Raw genomic sequence first — 22,093 nt, 5'->3', positions numbered from 1 at the left:
GTTGGAAGGTGAACCTTTGTCCCAGTAGGAGGTCCTGAGCGCTCTGGAGCAGGTTTTCATCAAGGATCTCTCTGTATGTGGTTGTTTATGTACTTTAGTTGAATGCACTGACTGTAAGTCACTCAGGAAGCTAAATACCCAAAAGTAAATGTAAAAATTAACACTAGCAAAGCATGCTGGGTATGATTATTATTCTAATGAGCTCCAGCCCCAAACAAAAGTACATTTGAATAAAAATGTATAAAATAAAATAAAATGCTAAATAATGTTGTCAACAATATATTTTAAAAGAAAAATAGATTGGTGGGACTTGCATTTAACTCGTTTTACTTTACTATTTAAAACATAGTAGTACATATAGTCTAAGTTAAATGTAGTAATATTATTGGTCTGATTGCTTTGATAGACGACTGTAACGGATCTCGTCCTCCTCTTCTGAGGAGTAGCGAGAAGGATCGGAGAACCAATGCGCAGCGTGGTAAGTGTCCATAATGTTTAATCAAACACAACAGAACAATGGAACAAAACAATAAATGTGAAAAAATGAAACAGTCCCGTGTGGTAACAAACACTGACACGGAAGACAAATACCCACAAATCAAAAGTGAAACCAGGCTACCTAAGTATGATTCTCAATCAGGGACAACGATTGACAACCATACTAGGCCGAACACAGAAATCCCAAATTATAGAAAAACGAACATAGACAACCCACTCAACTCACGCCCTGACCATACTAAAACAAAGACATAACAAAGGAACTTAGGTCAGAACGTGACAACTACTATATAAATCGTATTACTTTGGATTTTGGTTCAGTTAGATTACAAAAATGTCTAGACTACAGTTGTTAAGCATGAAAACTGAAAGAAGAAAGACATTGGACAATGCGATCTTCTGTCAGTAGATATGAAAAAAGGCAGGATCTCTTGGGAAGCAAAGCAACTGAATCATTTTTGCTGTGGGTTTCAGATAAATAGATGCACAATTTACTTTTGCAAAACGTTCAATGTATACGTTTGATTTTAGTTAAATGATGACATAACAATAAGAACATTTTATGCTATTATTTGGGGAGAGAAATATCATTGTGCATTTAGTGATGACAGCTCTTTAATCATTTTTTTTTGTGGCAGTTGAAGAGCTATGTCGAATACGTTCGTATGTAGACCTACTGATACAGTAGCTAGGTGTAGTTCTATCTAATAAATACATGATTTAGGCTAACAGTGATCACTGAAAAGTACATTTCCTGAAGAAAATGTGTTTTGCTTGCAAGCTTGTTTTAAAGTATATATGGTTTTGACATACGTTATAGTGCTAAATGACTCAAATGTAATGTAAATGTAGTGGTAGATTCTGCAGTAACTACTATGGAACATCGGTGTGAAGAGTGGTGGTGACTTGTAGGAAAAGTAGGAATATGGAAAGATTGATTGACCAATTGATTGGTTGGTTGGTTGATGCGATAGGATAGCATGAACATGTGAAAGTTGGTTTGGGGTCTCTAACCTGAATGCCCATAAGTAGTTAGAATTAAATTATAATCATTTGGGGGGTGCTTATATTTGTCCTGTTATACACACGTGTGTAATGGAAATGTTTTTTTTTTTGCATATCCCAACTCCCCCTGAGACACAAGCAGGGAGTGGGGTAATGGCCACCCTTATATAGCACCCATGGAACAATTAGGGTTAAGTGCCTTGCTAAAGGGCACAGCAACAGATTTGTTCACCTTGTCGAGTCTGGTATTCAAACCAGCAACCTTTTGGTTACTGGGCCAACACTCTAACCTAGAGGCTAGCTAGCTACACCCAAGACCAGAGCTGGACAAGAGCTAGTGCAGACCAGAGCAGTAGTTGTGGTCAGTAGTTGGGGTCAGTAGTTATGGTCAGTAGTTGAGTGGTCAGTCGTTTTGTAGTTTTGTGCTTGTGTTGCAGGTTCTTTGAGCCCTACAGTATGGACGTGGTCAGTAGGGGTGTGTCAGTAGTGGTGAGGTCAGTAGTAGAGTGGTTGTGGTCAGTATTTGTTGTCAGTAGTGTTGTCATTAGTTGTGTGGTTCCGTAGTTTGTGGTCAGTAGTTGTGGTCGGTTGATGTAGTCAGTATTGGTCAGTAGTTGTGATCAGAAGTGTTGTGGTTGTGGTCAGTAGGTGTGGTCAGTAGTGGTAATTTGTTTTGGAAAGTAGGTGTGTCGTTCAGTAGCTGTGGTCAGTGGTTGTGGTCTGTAGCTGTGGTTGGTTGATGTAGTCAGTAGTGGTCAGTAGTGTTGTGGTTGTGATTTAGTCGTTGTGGTCATTAGTTGTGTAGTTGTGGTCAGTAGTTGTGGTCAGTATTTGTGGCCAGTAGTGGTCAGTAGTTTTGGTAAGTAGGTGTGTGGTTCAATAATTGTAGTAAATAGTTTTGTTGTTGTCGTCAGTAGTTATGGTTTTGTAGTTGTGGTGATTAGTTGTGTGGTTGTGGTTAGTACCTGTGGTCATTAGTTGTGGTCAGTAGTGATCAGTTGTTTTGCTAAGTAGGTGTGCGGTTTAGTAATTGTGGACAGTATTTGTGTAATTATGGTCAGTAGAGGCCAGTAGTTGTCGTCAGTAATTGTGTGGTTGAGGTTAGTGGTTGTGGTTAGTAGTTGTGGTTTAGTCATTGTGGTCATTCGTTGTGTGGTTATGGTCAGTAGCTGTGGTCAGTAGTTCTGGGCAGTAGTTTTGTGGTTGTGGTCAATAGTTGTGGTCAGTAATTGTGGTCAGTAGTGATCAGTAGTTTTGTAGTAGTTTTCAGTAGTTTTGCCCCATTAGGGAGATCTTCCTGGGGTCCAAAAACATGAAGGCACTTACATTACATATAAAACAAAAGATAAAACAGTACATCATATAATATTATTACACCACTACATATCTACAGTACAAAATGTATAATACCACCATACAACAATTTCACAATATATGTTTGTATAGAATGTGTGTGATAGTGCTTGTGTGCATATGTGTGTGTCTGTTCCTTTGTGTATATCTCTTCACAGTCACCAATGTTCCATAAGGTGCATTTTTTACCTGCTTTTTAAATCTGATTCTACTGCTTGCATGATGTGGAATAGTTCCATGCAGTCATGGCTCTATTTAGTACTGTGCACCTCCCATAGTCTGTTCTGGACTCGGGGATTGTGAAGAGACCTCTGGTGTCATGTCTTGTGCTAGTATTTTAAATAGACAGCTCGGTACATTCAGTTTTTCAACACTTCTTACAAAAACAAATAGTGATGAAGTCAATCTCCGGTTGGTAACAGGCTGATTGGTTGTCTATTTGAGCCAGCAAAGGGGCTTTTACTATTCTTGGGAATGGATTTTGCTTTCCTCCAGGCCTGAGGGCACACACTTTCTAGTAGGCTTAAATTGAAGAAATCAAAGATAGGTGCGTGGTTCATTAGTTGTGGTCAGTAGTTGTGTGGTTGTGGTGTGTATCTAGTTTTGGTCAGTAGGAGTCAGTAGTTTTGGTCAGATTGTGGTCGGTAGCTAGTTGTGGTCAGTCGTGATCTGTAGTTTTGTGGTTGTGGTCAGTAGATGTGATCAGCAGTTGTGGTCACTGTCTAAACTACTGTGTGGAAACTAAAAGAAGAAAGACATAGGACAAAGGGATCTTCTATCAGAAGATAGGATTAAAAGGATCATGTGGGCAACACTCTTCAGAAAGCAAATCAACTTTGGATCATTCATGCTTTGGGTTTCCGATAAATTGATGCACAATTTCTTTTGGAAAACATTCAGTGTAAATTAAGTTTGATTTTAGTTGAATGATGACATAATGATTAGAACGTTTTATGCGATTATTTGGGGAGAGAAATATGATGGTGCATATAGTGATGAGAGCTCTTTAAAATAATTTTAAAGCGCCATAAGCAATAAGACTCCTGAACAGGTAATCAAATGGCTTCCCGGACTATTTGCATTGTGTGCCTCCCCCTATTTTTTACGCTGCTGCTACTCTCTGTTTATTATATATGCATAGTCACTTTAACTATACATTCATGTACATACTACCTCAATTGGGCCGACCAACCAGTGTTCCCGTCCATTGGCTAACCGGGCTATCTGCATTGTGTCCCGCCACCCACCACCCGCCAACCCCTGTTTTACTCTACTGCTACTCTCTGATCATCATATATGCATAGTAACTTTAACCATATCTACATGCTACATGTACATACTACCTCAATCAGTCTGACTAACTGGTGTCTCTATGTAGCCTCGCTACTTCTATAGCCTCGCTACTATATATAGCCTGTCTTTTTACTGTTGTTTTATTTCTTTACTTACCTATTGTTCACCTAATACCTTTTTTGCACTTTTGGTTAGAGCCTGTAAGTAAGCATTTCACTGTAAGATCTACTACACCTGTTGTATTCGGCGCACGTGACAAATACACTTAGATTTGAGAACTATGTAGAATAGCTTTGTATGTAGATCTACAGATAGCTAGGTGTAGTTCTATCTAATAAATAAACTCTTTTGGCTATCAGTGATCACTGAAAATTGCATTTCCTGAAGAAAATAGTGGTAGTGTCTGCAGTAGTGGTGGTGATAGTTATAGTTGAAAAAGTACATAGATGAAAAGATTGATTGGTTGGTTCATAGGATAGGATAGCCTGAATATGTGAAAGTTGGTTTGTTGTAACAGTTTGGTGTAATGGTCATAGGTTTTGTGGTTAGTGGTTGTGTGGTTGTGGTCATTAGTTGTGGTCAGTAGTTCAAAGTTCAAATTCAAATAATGTTTATTTCCTGGGAGGGAACTTCATGCTTTGGTCAGTCGTTTTGTTAAGTAGCTGTGTGGTGCATTAGTTGTGGTCAGTAGTTGTGTGGTTGTGGTCAGTAGTTGTGGTCAGTTATGGTCAGTAGTTCAAATTCAAATAATGTTTATTTCCTGGGAGGGATCTTCATGTTTTGGTCAGTCGTTTTGTTAAGTAGCTGTGTGGTTCATTAGTTGTGGTCAGTAGTTGTGTGGTTGTGGTCAGTAGTTGTGTATTTGTGTGGTTGTGTTGCAGGGTCTTTGGGCCCTACAGTATGTACCTGGTCAGTAGTTGTGTGGTTGTGGTCAGTGTCTAAACTTCAGAAGCGTGTGAAAACTGAAAAAAGTGCGATGAGAAGTGATAGGGTGAAATATGAAGCAAGGGAACGAAGATAGCTTCGCTCTATGCAATCAGAGCTGCAGGATCAACCTACAGCCCGCTCTTCCCTTTACAGACAGGAAAACTAGCCAGTTGAGTTATTTAGAGCATGGGGCATGATCTTGAGAAGGAGACCGAAGCTAGTGAGACTTAGAAATCTTCTGTGTATCAATCCAGGTTGTCCAGACCGGGGAAGCTTTAGAAATCTTACCGCTAGTTCAGTAGTTCATACCTTTGATGATACTATGGTAGCAATACATAAGATCTACAGAAAAGACAGAAATGCCGAAGGTGGAGGTGTGGCTGTTAATATTCAGAACCACATTCCTGTAAAGCTTAGAGAGGATCTCATGTTAAATACTGTTGAAGTTATATGGCTACAGGTTCATCTGCCACACCTAAAGCCCATTCTGGTGCCACCAAGTGATAACAGTCAGTATTTGTATCAATAGAGAGGTATAATTTCTGGGTGATTTAAATATTGACTGGTTTTCATCAGGCTGCCAACTCAAGAGAAACTTCAAACTGTAACTAGTGCCTGCAACCTGGTTAACAATCAACCTACAGGGTATTTACAAACAGCACAGGAATGAAATCATCAACATGTATTGATCACATCTGTACTAAGGCTACAGAAAATCCATTGGATGTAGTGATCACAAAATGCAGTTGAAGTCGGAAGTTTACATACACCTTAGCCAAATACATTTAAATTAAGTTTTTCACAATTCCTGACATTTAATCTGAGTAAAGATTCCCTGTTTTAAGTCTGTTAGGATCACCACTTTATTTTAAGAATGTGAAATGTCAGAAGAATAGTAGAGAGAATGATTTATTTCAGCTTTTATTTATTTGATCACATTCCCAGTTGGACAGAAGTTTACATACACTCAATTAGAATTTGGTAGCATTGCCTTTAAATTGTTTAATTTGGGTCAAATGTTTCGAGTAGCCTTCCACAAGCTTCCTACAATAAGTTGGGTGAATTTTGGCCCATTCCTCCTGACAGAGCTTGTGCAACTGAGTCAGGTTTGTAGGCCTCCTTGCTCGCACACACTTTTTCAGTTCTGCCCACAAATGTTCTGTAGGATTGAGGTCAGTGCTTTGTGATGGCCACTCCAATACCTTGACTTTGTTGCCCTTTATGCCATTTTGCCACAACTTTGGAAGTATGCTTGGGGTCATTGTCCATTTGGAAGACCCGTTTGCGACCAAGCTTTAACTTCCTGACTGATGTCTTGAGATGTTGCTTAAAAATTTCCACATAAGTTCCCTCCTCATGATGCCATCTATTTTGTGAAGTGCACCAGTCCCTCCTGCAGTAAAGCACCCCCACAACATGATGCTGCCATCCCGTGCTTCACAGTTGGGATGGTGTTCTTCGACTTGCATGCCTCCCCCTTTTTCATAACGATGGTCATTATTTGTTTCATCAGACCAGAAGACATTTCTCCAAAAAGATTTTTGTCCCCATGTGCAGTTGCAAACCGTAGTCTGGCTTTATTATGGCCTTTCAGGTTATGTTGATATAGAACTTGTTTTACTGTGGATATAGATACTTTTGTCCCTGTTTCCTCCAGCATCTTCACAAGGTCGTTTGCTGTTGTTTTGGAATTGATTTGCACTTTTCGCACCAAAGTACATTAATCTCCAGGAGACAGAACACGTCTGCTTCCTGAGCGGTATGATGACTACGTGGTCCCATGGTGTTTATACTTGTGTACTATTGTTTGGACGTAATACCTTCAGGTGTTTGGAAATCGCTCCCAAGGAGGAACCAGAATTGTGGAGGTCTACAATTCTTTTTCTGAGGTCTTGGCTGATTTCTTTTGATTTTCCCATGATGTCAATCAAAAAAGCACTGAGTATGAAGGTAGGCCTTAAAATACATCCACAGGTACACCTCCAATTGACTCAAATGATGTCGATTAGCCTATCAGAAGCTTCTAAAGCCATGACATCATTTTCTGGAATTTTCCAAGCTGTTTAAAGGCACAGTCAACTTAGTGTATGTAAACTTCTGACCCACTGGAATTGTGATACAGTGAATTGTAAGTGAAATAATCTATCTGTAAACAATTGTTGGAAAAATTACTTGTGTCATGCACAAAGTAGAGGTCCTAACTGACTTGCCAAAACTATAGTTTGTTAATTAACAATAAATTTGTGGAGTGGTTGAAAAACTAGTTTTAATGACGCCAACCTAGGTGTATGTAAACTTCCATCTTCAACTGTACTAGCCATATCTAGGAAAAGCAAAGTTCCCGAGCATAATATAATGTATAGGAGGTCATACAAGATGTTTGGTAGTGATTCCTATGTTGTTCATGTAAAGACTATTTGTTGGTCCATGGTGTGTAATGAGGAGCAACTAGATGCATTTATGAAATTGCTTATCCCAGTTACTAATACGCATGCACCCGTTAAGAAAATGACTGTAAAAATGGTTAAATCCCTGTGGATTGATGAGGATTTGAAAAATGTCATGGAGACATTGAGAGGGATGAGGCAAAATAAATGTCAAATAGGTCTATCTGTACAACCGATTGGCGCAAATGTACTGCAAATTGAGAAATAATGTGACTAAACTAAATAAAAAGAAGAAACTACACTATGAAACAAAGATAAATGACAAAGAGTGATAGTTAAAAGCTTGGATTACATTCAATGAAATTTTGGGCAAAAAGGTAAACATTCATTGAATCAGATGGCTCATTCATCACTAAACCCACTGATATTGCCAACTACTTTAATGATTTCTTCATTGGCAAGATTAGCTCATTTAGCCATGACATACCAGCAACAAACGCTGACACTACACATTCAAGTATATTTGACAAAGTTATGAAAGACAAGCATTATCATTTAGAAGTCCGTAAAGTAAGTGTGGAAGAGGTGAATTATTTTGTTGTTGTCTATCAACAATGACAATTGAAGATATGGCAAATAGTAGTGGCAATATCGTCCACTATTATCCTCAGCAATTTTCCATCCAAGTTGACAGACTCGGGTGGAAAATTGCTGAGGATAATAGTGGACGATATTGCCACTACTATTTGCCATATCTTCAATTTAAGCATACTAGAAAGTGTGTGCCCTCAGGCCTGGAGGGAAGCAAAAGTTATTCCCCTACCTTAGGATAGTAAAGCTCCATTAACTGGCTGAAATAGCCGACCAATCAGCCTGTTACCAACCCTTTGTAAACTTTTGAATAAAAAAATAATTTGACCAGATACAACGCTATTTCACTGTAAACAAATTGACAAGAGTCTTTCAGCACGCTTTTAGGAAAGGACATTCAACAAGTATAGCACTTACACAAATTATTGATGATTGGCTGAGAGAAATTGATGATAAAAAGATTGAGGGGGCTATTTTGTTTGAATTCAGTGTGACTTTTTACATTATTGATCATAGTCTGTTGCCTGAAAAACGTATGTGTTATGGCTTTACACCCCCTGCTATATTGTGGATAAAGAGTTACCCGTCTAACAGAACACAGAGGGTGTTCTTTAATGGAATCCTCTCCAACAAAATACAGGTCAAATCAGAAATTCCCCAGGGCAGCTGTATAGGCCCCTTACTTTTTTCAATCTTTACTTATGAGTAAAGCCAGTGTGTCCATGTATGTGGATGAGTCAACACTAAAAAAGTCAGCTACCACAGCAACTGAAATTATTGCAACACTTTAACAAAGAGCTGCAGTTAGTTTGAGTTGCTCCTAAATATTCCCAAAATTAAAAGCATTGTATTTGGGACAAACAATTCACTAAACTTTAAACCTCAACTAAATTGTAATGAATAATGTGATAATTGAGCAAGTTGAGGTGACTAAAATGCTTGGAGTAACCCTGGATGGTAAACTGTCATTGTCAAAACATATTGATACAACAATAACTAGGATGGGCAGAAGTCTGTCCATAATAAAGCTCTCGTCTGCATTCTTAAAAGCACAACAACAAGGTAGTTCATACAGGCCTCAGTTTTGTCGCACCTGGAATACTTTTCAGTCGTGTGTTCAGGTGCTACAAAGAGGGACTTAGGCTTGCAAATTGGCTCAGAACAGGGCAGCACGGCTGGCCCTTGTATGTACACAGAGAGCTAATGTTAATAATATGCATGTCAGTCTCTCCTGGCTCCATGTGATGGAGAGATTGACTCCATCACTACTTGTATTCGTGACAGGTTTTGACATGTTGAATGCACCGAGCTGTCTGTTTGAATTACTGGCACACATCTCGGACTTCCATAAATACCCCACAAGACATGCCACCAGAGGTCTCTTCACAATTCCCAAGTCCAGAACAGACTATGGGAGGCACACAGTACCATGTAGAGCCATGACTACATTGAAATCTATTCTACATCAAGTAACTCAAACAAGCAGAAAATTAAATAAAAAAACACCTTATGTTATAAATGATATAATAAACATACACCTTATGGAATAGCGGGCTGTGAATCAACACAAACATAGGCACAGGCACATGCGTGCAAACATATGCATGCTATTCACACACATTCACATGGATTTTGAAGGAACATAATATGTTGTAAAATATGTTGTGAATGTATTGTAATATATATCTGCCTTAATGTAGCTTGACCCCAGGAAGAGTACCTGCTGCCTTGGCAGCAGCTAATGAGGATTAAATATAAATACATGTGTGAACGCCAAATGTTCTTTCAATTTCAATTTATTTTAGAAGAAATAGGCCATTCACTGTATGTCTCTTTATCAGGACTGTTGAAAAGTATTTTGGGTTATTTTGTATTTTGAAAATACAAAATACAGCTCTCTAAAGTCTATAAAATACACTGGAGTAGAAGTATAATTGTAGAATAGTAGAATATAATTGACAAAATACTCAAAAGTAATTTAAATAAGTATTTCAAATACATGTAACATAAATGCTGCTCTTCTCCTCTCACACACACACACACACACACACACACACACACACACACACACACACACACACACACACACACACACACACACACACACACACACACACACACACACAGAAAGAGTATTGATTGATGGCAGGTATCTATTCTATTGTACTCTACAGCAAACAGTAGAGACAATAGCAAATTAAATGCAGAATAGCCCCAGAGATTTACACTGAATAGAACCTTTTTGTTGATTTCACGTTCTGACCTTTATTTCCTTTGTTTTGTATTTATTTAGTATGGTCAGGGCGTGAGTTGGGTGGGCAGTCTATGTTTGATTTTCTATGATTTGGGGATTTCTATGTTTCGGCCTAGTATGGTTCTCAATCAGAGGCAGGTGTCATTAGTTGTCTCTGATTGAGAATTATACTTAGGTAGCCTGGGTTGCACTGTTTGTTGGTGGGTGATTGTCTATGTTAGTGGCTTGTGTCAGCACAGGTCTCATTTGTAACTTCATGGTCGTCATTGGTTTATTGTTTTTGTTACTCTTTTGTATAGTGTTGCAGTGTTCAGTGTTCTCTTTATTAAAATTCACTATGAACACATACCACGCCGCATTTTGGTCCTCTGATCCTTCTCGCCTCTCCTCTTCAGATGAAGAGGAGGAAGACCGTGACAGAGATTTCACATTGACAGCCGCTTGTTTGAGAAAACAGTCCACATAGTTACATTTAAACCTGGGGTCATCTACAAACACGTTCACAAGTTCACCCCAATCACGCACATACTTGGCAACTGCACACACGCACCCACACCCTTAAACACACACAAAAGCCTGCACACACACACGCTATCTGTAATAGCTTAGTCTTGTCTTGTTAGAAAGAGAAAGGTGAGTCTCTCACACTGTTCAAACTTAGTCTCATAAAATAACCGATCTCAGAGTATTCGAGCGGAGCAAAGAGCGGTGTGCCCAATTTGACTGGGGCACAGAGCCAGATGCTCAAAGGCTGGAGTGTGGTCCTTCTTGCCCACTCCAATTTTACTCTAGTAGTGCTCAAAGTAGCACTCATTTCACGAGCTCAGGGCATGCCCAGCCCAGCATGCATTTGTAGTCTACTTGTGAGCTGCTATAGCCCCTTGCTTTAGCTACTGTCATGGAGTTTGCTAATTATGTTCATAAAGAAACTGATAAAACACACAGGTGCAAAATCAAGGTGACTAACAAAGATGAGGACAAATAGCAAGAGAAGGAGTGTGGTGATGTAATGTCCACAACTAAAGAATCATTGTGGAATCTGAAAAGACACGAAAGCATGATGGTGTACTTATTACATGCACATGCACATGCTAAAAGAAAGAAACAAGGTGGGTAGATAACTAAATGTGTCATTGTAGCAAAGTATTTCTAGACAAAAAATCTGATCTCTTAAACATTTCATAAATTTTTGTTCTATTATTGATACAATAGGACTTAATTGATTTTGGCACAATAGGCCTGGCATATTCCCACGTTCAAGAGGCTTTCCCTTTTGATTGGGTTATTTTGCCTAAAAACATTTTGGCCTACTTATATAAAAAAACAAAAAACAACTCTGCATCTCTGCCCAGCCTGGCAAGAGTGGCCAAAAAGGGTGTTAAGCATCCCCAGTGGCTCTGCAAGTGTGGAGAGGATATTCTCCGCTGCTGGCCTGCTCTCCAGGAACCATCACATGAGCCCGAAGCCACAGACTGGCCAAACTTTATATCCCTACCAGCCTATTGTGTCACACTCGCAAATGCTTCACAATGCATTTCTTTGTAGGCAATAGCCTTAAAATCATTTAAATAACATAGCCTAAATAAATAAATAAAAGTTCCTTCTTAGGCTCCCTGTCTGGCTCCTGACCTATTTAGAGTGTGTATATGCTGTTTAATATGACATGTAGTCTATTTGATATGATGTGTGAAGGGAGCGAATTTGGAGCTGCAGTTTTTTCTCCTGTGTGCATGGAGTGGTTTTTAGCAGAGCGGTTTGAAAGGATGAGTGGTGTGCACATCTCTGAGTTGGATTTCCAACCGCTCAACTCCGCTCACATAATCTGTCCAGTATGTTCCAGTCACAGATCAGACAATACATACAAAAGTAATCAATATCTTGTCATCTGTATGTAAATACAGCACCAGTCAATAGTTTGGACACACCTACTCATTCACTTTTCATGTAGTAACCAAAACACTTTTTTGGTTATTACATGATTCTATATGTGTTATTTCATAGTTTTGATGTCTTCTTTATTCTACAATATAGAAAACAGTAAAAACAAAGAAAAACCCTTAAATGAGTAGGTGTGTCCAAACATTTGACTGGTACTGTATGTGCATCCTAATATGTAGCAGTACTTACTTGACAGTGGCTTTAGTGGATGTGTCTTGGAGGTCTCCTGCGTGAAAGAGCTGTGCCTCCTTTAGTCCGTGCTTCCCAAAGGAAGGAAGACGTTGATGTTGTCCTACGGAGAGACAGATAGACTGACTGAGAGACAGACAGGGAGAGAGAAGGTTTTCCAACTTTAGAGTCACCGTCAATAATGACTCAGGCATTCTCTGGCAGACTTGACAAGCAACAGTTCCACACTTCACTGCTGCATATCCAAAGTTCATACCACCGGGGATAACTGAGAAAGGGGCGGGTAGGAGCATGTGTGTGTGTAGCAAATAGAGAGTGACACAATGCAGAACACACACAAGCAGGGGCAGGGCAGCATGACCGGCAAATTGACAGCTCTAAAACTACCTGTGAGAGTGTGTGGGCTGGCTAAGGGGGTGGGGTATTTGGAACTAGGAGAGGTGAGTGAAGTTTACAGTCTGTAACACTTTCTCTCTCACACACACCCTTAATAAACTGGCCCCTACCCTCCCTGCACTGTTGAACACCTGCGGTCGTAACAAGAGGTTGGGTGACTGAAACAGCGACGGCAGGTATCCTAGCAGTTAAGAGCGTTGGGCCAGTAACTAAAAGTTTGCTAGTTTGAATCCACGAGCTGACTAGGTGAAACATCTGTTGATTTTCAGCAACGCTCTTAAGCCTAATTGCTCCTGTAAGTCGCTCTGGATAAGAGCGTCTGCTAAATGACTAAAATGTAAATAAAACTACCATGCAAATATTGCTAGTGACTAGTAAGGAGTGGAGCAAATATTCTCTCTTCAATGCAATAATGTTTTGTGTGAGTGTGTGCTCATGCATGCACTGTGTGTGAGAGAGAGTGTTACAGGCTGTATATGTCGCCTGTCCTGACATAACACCCTGCATATTTGAACCCTGTATTACAATCCAAAAACAGATCCCTAGCGTGTGTACTGTGTACAATCGGTCAATTCTTTCTTCCTAGAACAGTATAGCTTTAATGTTTCATGCTCTAACTCCCCAGTGCCTTCTTCTCCCTCCTCGTTTGTACATCTGAATATCCCTTAGGGATTTAGGACGACACACAACCCTACTCCATGTAATGACACATTGGATTCAAGCATTCAACATGGGGCTGAAAAAATAACAGGGGTAGCCGGGTCTATATTTAAACACCGAACATGCTTATTAGCAGATGGCATGGGAGAGTTGACCTCTGCAGCTGCCGGCTTCGCATTACTTGAATTTTAGTGGGCCTCTAAGCTCACAGTAGTAGGACCTCAAAATGTGAAAGGTCAAAAGCCCCTCACTTCCTGCATGGGGGGTTAACAGTTGCACTGTTTACTTGTAATAGTGCTGTACATTGGGGGGTCTTGTTTGATCTGGGTCTATTTATGTTCGGGAAGGCTTATCTGATTACTGTTGGGTTGAACAGAACAGTGATACAGTAAGACCAAACCTGTGGGGTATATCACAAAGCAGAATAACCAAATTAGCCATCTAACTTTGATAATCATTCAGAAATAACTATTGATTTTCTGGTTCATTCAGAAAGCTAAGCTTGTTAGATGTTGAGTCAAATGATACCATGCCCATTTTTAGCCAGCTTCTTGCCATATCCCCCAGACTGGTGGCAGAAAAATATGAAATGCTGAATTAACTGATTGGCTGACATCGCATGCTGTTATAGCCACCTGAGGAAACAAACACTCATTTAAAAACAATCAGATATAATTCATATGGACATCCCATTGTGTGAACGGAATTCATAAAATTGTTACTCAATGCATACCATAGGTATAGTTTACTACAGTTAAAGGCCTTGATTACATGAGGCCATTTTGTTTTTACTATTGTGTTTATATCCCCTTCGATCAGTATGTGACCTATGTTGTGTCAAAGTTGATCTTATCTAACACGTTACAAAGCAAACTGACAAAACAGTGTGAGACAAACTAGACAGTGTGAGGTAAAATAACTAGAATCACATATATAATGCTCCTGTGAAATGGGAAAATATGCAGAGTTGTAGTTTCCTTAAAAAATTGTGTGTTGATTGTAATGCTGCAATGCACTAACTCTGCTTCTGTGCAAGCAATTTTCAAAATTCCTTTTGCCACGTGGTCAGGGTCACATGTACCTCTGTACCTTTGATTTGTTTAATATTTTTTTAGTTACTACATGATTCCATATGTGTTATTTCATAGTTTTGATGTCTTCCCTGTGATTCCACAATGTAGAAAATAGTCAAATAAAGAAAAATCCATGAATGAGTTGGTGTGTTCAAACTTTTTACTTGTACTGTATATATATTTCTATATTTTTTTTATAATTGTTTAACTTATCCAAGCAACATGCTTTTTTGATTATCACATGAATATTATTATTTCATGAGTTTCTTTTATTTCTACACATTTTGTAAAAGTATTAAAGTATTTAAAGTATTGTAATATTTGTATTTATACAGTACCGTACAAATGTTTTAGAACACCTACTCCATTCAAGGGTTTTTCTTTATTCTTACTATTTTCTACATTGTAGAATAATAGTGAAGACATCAAAACTATGGAATTACACATATGGAATCATGTAGTAACCAAAAAAGTGTTAAAATAATCTAAATATATTTTACATTTGAGATTCTTCAAAGTTGCCACCCTGTGCCTTGATGACAGCTTTGCACACTCTTGACATTCTCTCAATCATTTTTGGGGTATCAAGAGTACCTGTGGCCTTAATTCTAATGGAATAATATAGTATGACATAATGGACAAAACATGAACAGCAACCGTTTTAACCAATCAAATGGGCAGACAATGGTGGGAAGGAAGTGGTAAGCACATTCCATCCCTCCCTGCATATTTCCGCTATGTATCCAGCTCTTTAAGTAGAACATGAGGAAAAGGGAGGAGGGGACAAGAGGAGAGGATGGCAGGGGAGAAAAGAAGAGGAGGGAAGGGGGTGCTGAGAGGAAAGGAAGGGGGAGGAGAGAAATAGAGTAGAGAATGAGAAGTAGAGGAGAAAGGAGATGAGCTAAAGAAACATACTTTGTTCAGGGTTGGGGTCAATTCCATTTAAATTCCAGCCAATTCAGGAAGTACACAACAATTCCAATGCTTTTCAATGAGGAACATTTGGAATTGGAATTTGATTTACCTTCTGAATTGACTGGAATTTAACTGGAATTGACCCCAACCTGGTTGTGTTTTTATCTTTCTCACTTTTTATATTTTATGGGAAGAACTTTGCACTGCATCTTACCTTTAAGGAAATGTGCTTTTTAAATAAAGTTTGGTTAGATTTTTTAAAAAGAGGTTATGAGAGGAGACAAAACAAGACAATAAAAAAGAAGAGAGCTGGCAGACACATGGCGCTTACAACTGTGATGTTAACCTTTGCTCCTACTAATCATCTAGTATAGTGTGAAACACTGACCTTTGTGATCAGGTTATTGAATGATTCATTGCAGTGTGACATCGAAAAACAAAGAAACTATCCCTCTGGTGTAATGAGTCAGATAAGGACACAGATTTTACAAGTAGGAACCATTTCTGACACCTATACATTGTTGTGCCATTGTTGATTAGGATATACAAACAGTGGTTTGATAGTTCGCTGCATCCTCCCTCAGTAAGTATTCATTACTACTACACAATGCAATTATCTCACATAATATATGGATTGTTTTGGTTTGTAGTATGTCAATTTGCAGTGTTATACAGCACTGTAGCCTGGTCCCTGATGTGTTTGTGTTGTCTTGCCAAAGCCTGCACACTGTAAACCCTAACAGTGTCGTGGAGTTAAACACATTTTTGTTGTAAACTCATTACGTGGCAAACCGTTATCCTGACTCTAAAGTATTGGGTTACCCTGATGTGCACATAGCATTTACTTTTCCTGAACTCAACTATTTTAACTGAATAGTGTAACTCATATTTTTAACTGTACAGCCCGACGTTGTCTGGCGTCATGTGCGTCAACAACGTTCTGTACCGTGGTGCATCTCAAAGCGAGGGAATTTCAAATACTGTTAAGGATTTTCATAGTAAGAAGAACTGTGGTAAATATCTGTTTTGTCAATGACTATATTCAAACAGGTTTTACTGTGTGACTGCAACTAAACAGACCCGTTTGGACAGCAACCATGCTGATTATGAGTTTTATCTAAGTTTTTATTATTAGTGAGTTCTATGGAGATATTGTGCAATTCAGTTTGGCTAACATTACTCTAGGTATGTTAGTGTGTTGCTTGACAAGTAAATGTTTTGACCGCGTGTACAGAGTATGGCGACAGAATTTGTTTATTAATGTTATGCCAAGGGTGCACGTGCTGAAGAGATGCAGCAACAACTAGTTGGTGCCATTGGTGGTCAACACACATCTTCTCCTACTGCAGTATGGTTGTCATATGCTTATTGAGCACGCTGATATGGTAAATTATAAATGATCAGGACAGTTTAATTCCTTACTTTGTAAAATGTATTCCAACAAATCTGTACGATTTGTGACTAGGTAACCCTACTAGCTAGTTTGCTACGCCTACGTACAGAACCAGTCAAAAGTTTGGACACACCTACTCATTCAAGGGTTTTTCTTAATTTTTACTATTTTCTACATTGTAGAATAATGGTGAAGACATCAAAACTATGAAATAACACATATGAAATCATTTAGTAACCAAAAAAGTGTTAAACAAATGAAAATATATTTGAGTTTTTTCAAAGTTGCCACCCTTTGCACACTCTTGGCGTTCTCTCAAACAGTTTAAACTGGAATGCTTTTCCAACAGTCTTGAAGGAGTTCCCACATATGCTGAACAATTTTTGGCTGCTTTTCCTTCACCCTGCAGTTCAACTCATCCCAAACCATCTCATTTGGGTTGAGGTCAGGTGATTGTGGGGGCCAGGTCATCTGATGCAGCAGTCCATCACTCTCTTTCTTGGTCAAATGGCCCTTACACAGCCTGTAGGTGTGTTAGGTCATTGTCATGTTGAAAAATAAATGATAGTTCCACTAAGCGCAAACCAGATGGGATGGTGTAACGCTGCAGAATGCCGTTGGAGCCATGCTGGTTGTGTTTTCCTTAAATTCTAAATAAATTATAGATAGTGTCACTAGCATCTAATGGTATGTTTTGTTGTTTTTGAGTTAATTGATTTCAGTTAAATGGTAATGTGCTTATAGGTCTTTTTTAAAAGTATCGAGGTAACTAAGTGAGATATTTTGAATGTCTGTTCTGATAACTATATCTGACTCTTTGTTATATTTTAGCTGAAAGTACAAAAGGCAAAACATTTTATTCCTCCCTTAGGGTCAAAATAAGAATGGTGAGCGACAGTCCTTAATTAATGCAATACTTAAAGCTGTCTCAATGGAATGCTGTATAATTAGATTATCCCATGGATATATTTCCTTTGGTGCCACAAAATACACTACATGACCAAAAGTATGTGGACACATGCTCGTCGGACATCTCATTCCAAAATCATGGTAATTAATATGGAGTTGGTCCCCCTTTGCTGCTATAACAGCCTCCAATCTCCTGGCAAGACATTACACTAGATGTTGGAACATCTTGCTTCTACACTTGCTTCTAATTCAGCCACAAGAGCATTAATGAGGTTGGGCACTGATGTTGGGCTATCAGGCCTGGCTCGCAGTGAGTGTTCCAATTCATCCCAAAGGTGTTCGATGGGGTTGAGGTCAGGGCTCTGCGCAGGCCAGTCAAGTTCTTCCACACCGATCTCAACAAACCATTTCTGTATGGACCTCGCTTTTTGCACGGGGGCATTGTCATGCTGAAACAGGAAAGGGCCTTCCTCAAACTAGAATAGAGATTCCTTGAATGCATGAAAATTGACTGACTTTGAGTTGTGTGTACTAAGAATATAGTATGGTTTGTTACGTTTTGAGTTAATAGTACCTAACTAAATCGAGGTAGTCGTTTTCCATAAATGGTTGAAGGAAGGTCAAAGGCTTTGAGTAAAGCCAGTGTGTCTATGTATGCAGATGACTCAACACTATACACATCAGCTATCACAGTGACTAAAATGACTGCAAACACTTAACAAAGAAATGTATTTATTTTCAGAATTGGTGGCAAGTAATAAGTTAGTCATAAATATTTTTTAAAAAAACTAAAAGCATTGTATTTGGGACAAATCATTCACTAAACCCTAAACCGCAACTAAATATTGTAATGAATAATGTGGAAATTGAGCAAGTTGAGGAGATTATACTGCTTGGAGTAACCCTGGATTGTGAACTGTCATGGTCAAAACACATTATTCCAACAGTAGCTAGGATGTGGAGAAGTCTGTCCATAATAAAGCTCTGCTCTGCATTCTTAACAGCTCTCAACAAGGAAGGTCCTACAGGCCCTAGTTTAGTCTTACCTGGACTACTGTTTAGTCACGTGGTCAGGTGCCACAAAGTGGGACTTTTTGTGGCACCTGACCACAAAATTGCAATTGGCTCAGAACAGGGCAGCACGACTGGTTCTTGGATGGACACAGAGAGCTAACATTAAAAATATACATGTCAATCTCTCTTGGCACACAGTAGAGAGGTATTGGCATGTTGAATGAACCGAGCTGTCTGTTTAAACTACTGGCACACAGCTCGGACACCCATGCATCTCGGTAGTACCTCGTCCTTTTGGGCTCACAAGTGGCGCAAAGGTCTAAGGCACAGCATCTTAGTGCTAGAGGCGTCACTACAGACACACTGGTTTGATTCCAGGCTGTATCCCAACCGGCCGTGATTGGGAGTCCCATAGGGCGGCGCACAATTGGCACATTGTCGTCCGAGTTTGGCCGGTGTAGGCCGTCATTGTAAATTAGAATTTGTTCTTAACTGATTTGTCTAGTTAAATAAAATAAAATAAAAAATACCCCACAAGACATGCTACCAGAAGTCTCTTCACAGTCCCCATGTCCAGAACAGGCTATGGGAGGCGCACTGTACTACATAGAGCCATGACTACATGAAACTCTATTCCACATCAAGTAACTCACGCAAGCAGTAAAATCCGATAGAAACATTTATAAAAATACACAAACATAGGCACAGACACATGCATACAAACACATGATAACAAACACACTATACACACACGTACACATGGATTTTGTGTTGTAGATATATGGTAGTAGAGCAGGGGCCTGTGGGCACACACTTAATCTGTTGTGTATGTATTGTAATATTTTTTCTTTTTAAGTATAACTTTTGTATACATTTTGCTGGACCCCAGGAAAAGTAGCTGCTGCCTTGGCATCAGCTAATAAATACAAATACAAACTAAGTTGACTACAGCTAAAGCATAGCTATTCAATATGCAGCAATCCAATGTATTAAACTAATTAACATTATATTTTTAAGTAAAGTACAGTTTAATTTTTTTTTGTTGTTGCACAAAACCATTAGGTTAACTACAAGTAATTAAAAATAATTAGGTGTGCCTTAATTTGAACTTTTTAGTGTTTTGATTTACAATTAGTTCACAGAACTTATAGGGACCATAGGAGTCGTGATCTGTTTCACCTGTCATGCGCTTGTCTCCACCCCCCTCCAGGTGTCGCTCATTTTTCCCATTATGCCCTGTGCATTTATACCTGTGTTGTCTGTTTGTCTGTTACCAGTTCATCTTGTCTCGTCAAGCCTACCTGCGTGTTTTTTCCCGTACTCCTGTTTTCTTTAGTCCCTATTATCTAGTTCTTCTGGTTTTGACCATACTGCCTGCCCTGACCCTGAGCCTGCCTGCCGTTCTGAACCTTCTGACACTGCCCTGGATTACTGACTGCTCCATGCCCTGGCCCTGTACCTTCCTGCCATTCTGTATCTTACGGACTCTGCTCTGGATTACTGACCTCTGCCAGCCCTTGACCTGTCGTTTTCCTGCCCCCTGTTTTGTAAATAAACCTCTGTGATTCGAACTGTTCTGAGTTCTGTTAAGGAGTTGACAATAAAGCACCAACAGATCTGGAACCAGGCTAACAGTACTGAAGACTACTTCCATAGACATTGAGAATTCCCCCATGTCTGCCGTTATCCTGAGGGTGGTAAAAAGTGGAGTCAGGATGAGATCAGCAGAACGATGGGTTGTCTGTCTGTGTCTGACTGTGCTTTACAGAGTGGATGGCCCGAGTGGTCAGGGAGATTTCGCAACGACCTGTGGTAATTAAAGCCCTCTGCTGAGTCACTGAAACAACACCAGGGTGTCTGGGAGGCCCACGCGCACACACACACGCAAAGAACAGCAACACGCACACACGCTGAAGATACATGCATGCTTACACATGCATGCATCTCAATGTTATCATAATGTTATGCTAACATCTCCTTCCACATGAGTGGAGTGTTCTTAAATTCATTTAGGTCAATGCAACACTGCTTTGCTTTCCACTGTGGTTTCAGCTACAGCAATCCCAATTAACTCCACAGCCTATCACCCCTCTCATTAAAGAAGCCAAGATGACAACCAGCCCGCTCCATCCCAATCACATCTGTTCCACAGGCAAAACCATCCCCATTTAAAATACATTACAAGACATCATAGCAAAATGAAATGGGACAGAGAACAAACAAACAAAAAATGTGTGGGTTTTACTAGTAACATTCTTCGTTGGAAATGTTACTAGTAGGAAATGTCAGTAACAAGACGTCATTGCGAAACAAGACTGAACAGAGGAGAATATGACAATCAAACACGAACATTACATATATTTATGTCCAAATGAGATCTGTTTTCAATAAGGTGGTTTAACAACAAGGTCTAACAAACAAACATTCTATAGTACATTCAGTGCTGGGCAATCTCAGTAACACTTACGGAAGAAGTAGAGCTCTGGAGATAGGAGAGAGGGTCCTGAATGAATGGGAGGCTTGAAAGAGCGACAGCAAGATATATTTATAGAGGGAGAGAGAGAGAGAGAGAGAGACCGTTCTCCAGTGCAGATCGGAAATTGTTGCACCCAAATGTTTTCTTGGCTACCGCCTGTAAACGTGATGAAAAGACAGATACAGTGTGAAAGGGAGTGTGAGAGAGAGAGAGAGAGAGAGAGAGAGGGGAGAGGGAGAGGGTGAGAGGGTGAGTAAGTGGTTTAACCTAGAGAAGAAAGGTAGGATGTATAGAACAGTAGAGGAAGCTCTGTGTTGTTTTTTTCTTTTCAATCTTCTCCAATCCTCCGCTGTAAGTTCCTGCAGAGTGAAAGTTAAGTTCCTTCAGTTCCTTAAGTTCCTTCACTTTCTGCATTGGCTCCTATAAGGTCCCCGGTAAACAGAAAAGGGGAGTGCTATAAACTGTTCTGGAGCCAGCCAAGCAGACCACAGAGGCAAGCATCTGGAGTAGAGAGGGGGAAACACCCACACATACACACACACACAGAGCCCCAGTGTTGTTACGGCCTTATGCCTTTCCCATGATCTCAAACCACTGCTGCAGGAACAGGGCAAGAGAAACAGGCCATTGTTGTTGTCAAAACACACACAGCAGAAACATACAAAAACACACAGACTCCGGGTTTGGTGTTTATACATGGGTGTGAAGTCAGTTGACATTGATCAGGCCTATCCCAATACAGTTAAATAAAAACGGATATTACTGTGCAGGACTAGCCATTGGGAAAAAGGTCTTCTGACTTCATTGGAAATGTATAGTTAA

At 39.6% G+C, this 22,093-nt stretch overlaps 1 protein-coding gene across 8 annotated transcripts in view; it reads right to left on the bottom strand.

The window, feature by feature from the left end:
* Positions 1-21,626, bottom strand: part of LOC115107102 (LIM domain only protein 7-like) — a 118,750-nt gene extending 97,124 nt beyond the window's left edge. For 4 of the 8 annotated variants that reach the window (XM_029630552.2, XM_029630570.2, XM_029630579.2 and 1 more), the window contains exon 1: positions 12,436-12,708. The gene's annotated coding sequence lies outside the window, so the exon portion shown is untranslated. Of the gene's footprint in view, positions 1-12,435; positions 12,710-21,262 lie in introns of those variants that run through there. The other 4 variants (XM_029630561.2, XM_029630544.2, XM_029630508.2 and 1 more) reach the window with 3 other exon arrangements.
* Between the last annotated feature and the right edge of the window lie 467 nt (positions 21,627-22,093).

The sequence above is a fragment of the Oncorhynchus nerka genome, linkage group LG3 (genome assembly GCF_034236695.1).
Source record: "Oncorhynchus nerka isolate Pitt River linkage group LG3, Oner_Uvic_2.0, whole genome shotgun sequence".
NCBI classification, from domain to species: Eukaryota; Metazoa; Chordata; class Actinopteri; order Salmoniformes; family Salmonidae; genus Oncorhynchus; species Oncorhynchus nerka.
Note: the sequence above shows the minus strand (reverse complement) of the source record. Positions and strands in the feature narration are given on the sequence as shown.